Source organism: Engraulis encrasicolus, chromosome 21 (genome assembly GCF_034702125.1).
Source record: "Engraulis encrasicolus isolate BLACKSEA-1 chromosome 21, IST_EnEncr_1.0, whole genome shotgun sequence".
Taxonomy (NCBI): domain Eukaryota; kingdom Metazoa; phylum Chordata; class Actinopteri; order Clupeiformes; family Engraulidae; genus Engraulis; species Engraulis encrasicolus.
In genome coordinates, this window is record NC_085877.1 from 19,506,124 (window position 1) to 19,511,123 (window position 5,000).

The 5,000-nt window shown below is 47.8% G+C and overlaps 1 protein-coding gene across 5 annotated transcripts in view; it reads right to left on the reverse strand.

The window, feature by feature from the left end:
- The window catches only part of kdm6ba (lysine (K)-specific demethylase 6B, a), a 212,279-nt gene that overhangs the window by 48,228 nt on the left and 159,051 nt on the right, over window positions 1-5,000 (reverse strand). For 2 of the 5 annotated variants that reach the window (XM_063186336.1, XM_063186337.1), the window contains one exon: window positions 526-601. The exons of 1 other annotated variant lie outside the window; for it this stretch is intronic. The gene's annotated coding sequence lies outside the window, so the exon portion shown is untranslated. Of the gene's footprint in view, window positions 1-525; window positions 602-957; window positions 1,451-5,000 lie in introns of those variants that run through there. 2 more of the 5 variants (XM_063186339.1, XM_063186335.1) reach the window with 2 other exon arrangements.

Here is a 5,000-nt window from a genome sequence, read left to right on the forward strand (position 1 = left end):
GTGGGTACGCTTGTATTGGAAGTGCCGAACTGGAACCACGAACGAGCAGACTGACTGGGTTTTAAACACCCAAATGACTGTCGTAACCGGCCATAGTGCCATAACGCATCGACTTTGATCCAAGGACTGCGCAAAGACGCATGTGTTTTTTAAGACACAAAATAAGACACCGTCTGAACAAGCGAACGTGATGTTACAGTGCAAGAAATAAAATTATATATAGAGGGTGAAAATAAGAACCTCCCCATAGCCCTGATGGCCATAAAGGGTTAACACGGCGGCGTGAAGTGACTACATTTCCGGATTCACACAGCTTCCCCTGAATGTTACTACTACTATTACTATTCAGACGGCAACTGTTTTATTACAGCATACTGAATGAATGGGTGGTTTCAGAGACAACACTACCCCCAAACAATACCGTTTCGGGGTGAACGACAGAAAGACACACCTCTATGACACAATAGCACACGTCCTTTGTAACTTATTTTCAAGGTAAAAGACAAAGGGTAAAAGAGGGCTTACCTTTTTTTCAGTCCGAAGTGAAAACGCGTTCAGAGGGAACTCCTGGATTCTGACTGTTCCCCTTCCTCAAAAATATCTGTTGGTTGAAAAATAAAAGACCAACACTTAGTTTCTGCCGTCGTTACAATGTAACAACACAGGCACATTTGTTCACCTCAACTCTCTTATCAACGTGATTTCATCACGGCAAATCGTGGTCAAATACAACCTCTTTTGTCTTGAATGTTTACCTCAGCGAGTGATTATATGCAACAGCTTAGAACAATGCGAATAATTCGACCAGCAAGCCTGCCTAGTAGGCTATTACACACAGTAGGCTAAACGACTACTTCGAAGAAAAGCACCCCTCGAACCAAAATCGTTACAATCCCAGAAAACGGTAATCCAACATGAACCGGGTAATTGTGAGGAAAGAAATAGTCCAGTTAGTACCGGTGTACTCGTTGTCTTTCGTTCCTGAAGTTCCAGGCTCCGATAGTGTTTTTTCTCTCTCTCTCCTTTCCTGACCAACAAATATCCCAGCTTGTCTGCTCCGACCGACGCTCCTACCGGCGAAGCAGCGTATCCTAGCTTCCAGTATTCCAAATCGTCGACAGCGCAATGATCCTGGTCTTGTTCAGTAAACGCGAATACCTCAAAACACACGCTTCCAATAGTTTCTCTGGCAGATTTGTCTTGTGTTGACGTTATGTCAGTACCCCTATTTTCTCTATCATACACTGCGGGTCTTGTTCTCGCTCTCGTAGGCAGGGATCGAATTGCGCTGTGTTTTAAAGGGACACGGCGCTTGGCTCTGCTCGCAACCTATGATGCTATCGCTCAGCTAGAGAGCGCACACACACACTACACACCACACATACACCAACGCTCTGCCTCTAGTTCCGCCCCTTCCCTAAAAGCCTGGCGCTGGGGCTGACGTCACCGCCGGCCCCGGAATTCCCTGACAGCGCACTCTGGCACGGGCTGCAGGACCATACGGGGACCTCTCTCTCTCTCTCTCTCTCTCTCTCTCTCTCTCTCTCTCTCTCTCTCTCTCTCTCTCTCTCCAAATACGCATACTCGTTCTCTGTCTCTGTATCTGCCTCTCTCTGGCGCACATACTCGATCCAAAAAGTGCACTCGTGACTCTGGTGACCGCCGGTCACCAGGGACAACAGTTCCGTCCGCCGCCCTATTTTTAATCCAAAATTGGCCGCAAAGTCCTTATCACGCTGTGCGTGCGTAAAGGAACAGTTGCAGCGATAATAACACCAATGCTTGTTGCAGACATAGCACAGCCTATCCTTGACTGAACTGTGAGGGTAATAACAGTGCTAACGGACTGTATGCATGTGCTAATGATACCTTTTCTGCAAGGTGTTGGTCTGCAAACACGCACACACACACAATCACACACACACACACACCTCTCTCTCTCTCTCTCTCTCTCTCTCTCTCTCTCTCTCTCTCTCTCTCTCTCTCTCTCTCTCTCTCTCTCTCTCTGACACATATATGCACACACAAAAATAAACAAACAACATGGCGGTTTCTGGGGGGTGGGGGTCCTTCATTTTTACTACTGATATGGAAACCAGTCCATATTTAGCTCCTGAACTCTCTGTAACCTCGAGCCCCTGACTGCTTATAGAGGCGAGAAACAGCAGGGGAAAAAACAACAACAGCAGTCAAGTAATGCACAGCTGAAGCACAGCGCTGAGATCAGCAGAAGAGAAGGCTAGAATGTCCACATTGTCACTATCGGTAGTAAATCTGTACACACACACACACACACACACACACACACACACACACACACACACACACACACACACAAACACACACACACACACACACACACACACACACACACACACACACACACACACACACACACACACACACACACACAAACACACACACACACACACACTCACACCGTATCGTCAATATTGGTAGTAAATGTGTACACACTCGCGCAGACACACACACACACACACAGGCCTGCCGACAGGGGGGACAAACTGGTATGTTAACTCAGGCCCAGAAATGGGTCCCCCTTTCATTGTATGTATGTATTGGTAGGGGGCCCCTTCAGATGACTTTGTCTCGGGGCCAGCAAAAGCTGTCAGCGGCCTTGCACACACACACATACACACACATACACACACAAACGCACGGACACACAAAAAACGCACGCACACACACACACACACACACACACACACACACACACACACACACACACACACACACACACACACACACAACCCCGTCCCCCACCCCCACCTCGCGAAACCGACCATTCCAGTTTCCCAGTTTCCCAGTGCCCTCAGGCTGGTGTGATGTGTCGCCCCTTTAGCACCAAACGATCAGCTGTTGTCACATTTTTGTCAAATACTTGACGCCATAGCTTGCATTCGTGCACACACACACATCAGGGCTTGACATTGGCACAACCGGCCAAATGCTGCTAAAATTTGGCTGTGGCTTGTAATAATTTCAGTCCCACTAGCCACCTTGACGGGTAACTTATTCTTTGGTCTGACAAGTCACAGTATTATATCTGTTGTTTGCATTTCAATGAAAGAAAATTCAGAGGAGGAAAAACTGACAACAAATCTCTGGCTAGCAGAAAAGCTAAATGGCTAGTGACATGGCTAGGGCCCACTTGGAAAAGAGGCAGCTGCCTCAATGTGACTACCCTAGTAAAATAAAGTAGAGTAGAGTAGAGTAGAGTAGAGTAGAGTAGAGTAGAGTAGAGTAGAGTATCGTTTATTGATCCCAGGGGGAAATTAAGGTGTCAAGTAGCATACACACATAAATAAAGACATAAAGACATTGTCCACAAGACATAACACACATATTTACACATAAAATAAAATAATCATATATAGCTCGCTGTTGCATACTTATTGCCAAGGCATCTCTCTCTCTCTCACACACACACACACACACACACACACACACACACACACACACACACACACACACACACACACACACACACACACACACACACACACACACACCAAAAATATAAAGTGTAAAGTGTCCAGTGTTCACATGTGCCTTAGCTAAGTGGCACATAGTAGCCAAGACAAGGTGGCCATAAAGTGTCCAGGAGTGTCCATAGTCTCTTTCCTAGAACAATGTCCATTGTATTCCTTAGAAAAAGAGATGGGGGGTTAAACACAAGAAGTCACCCCCTGTGTCACTCCACACACACACACACACACACACACACACACACACACACACACACACACACACACACACACACACACACACACACACACACCACACACACACACACACACCAAAAATAAAGTGTACATAGTCCAGGAGTATCAGTAGTCAGGGGGGTTACACACATCGCAGACTGAGTATCTACCCACACACACACACACACACACACACACACACACACACACACCACACACACACACACACACACACACACACACACACACACACACACACACACACACACACACACACACTCAGCTGTGCATTCCGCTGAAAAGGAGTCGAAGGGTAGAGAGTCCAGGTAAAAAGAGTATGCAGGAGTGGGATCTGTTTATGCAGTCCAGTCCCCTATGATGATCTCTCTTTGTGTGTCCTTCTGTGCAAATGTTGAAAAGCTGAATGGCCCTGGGTACAAAGGACTTCCGCAGCCTGTCTGTCTTGCAGGAGATGGCGCGCAGTCTGTAGCTGAACAGGCTTCTCTGGTTGTTGAGGACTGGGTACAGTGGGTGCTTTGTCGTTGTCCAAAATAGAGTCCAATCTGCCAAGTGTCCTCTTGTCGGCTGTGGTTGTGAGGGCGTCCAGTTCTGTGCCTACAACAGACCCTGCTTTCCTCACCAGCCTGTCGAGCCGTCCAGCATCTCTTTTCCTAATGCTGCCACCCCAGCATGCCACAGCATAGGAGAGCACACTGGCCATGGCAGACTGGTAGAACATCTGCAGGAGTCTGTTGCAGACATTGAAAGATCTCAGCTTTCTCAGAAAGTAGAGTCTGCTCTGGCCTTTCTTGTACAGTGCTTTTGAGTTAGCAGACCAGTCCAGTTTATTGTCCAGGTGAACACCCAGGTACTTGTATGTGGAGACTGTCTCCACAGTCTCCCCCTCGATAGAGACAGGCACCAGGGGTGGGGTGGTTCGCCTGAAGTCAATCACCATTTCTTTGGTTTTGGTGGTGTTCAGCTGCAGCTGTTGATGCACCATTTGACAAAGTCATCCACCAGTCCCCTGTACTCCCCCTCCTGCCCATCTTTAATACATCCAACAATGGCAGTGTCATCCGAGAACTTTTGCATGTGGCAGGTCTTCGTGTTGTAGTTGAAGTCAGTGGTGTACAGGGTGAACAGCACGGGGGAGAGCACCGTTCCTTGTGGAGCTCCAGTGCTGCTGACTACAGTCTCTGATGTGAGGTCACCTAGTCTGACGAACTGGGGCCTTCCTGTGAGGTAGTCTGTGATCCAGTTCACCAGCCCAGT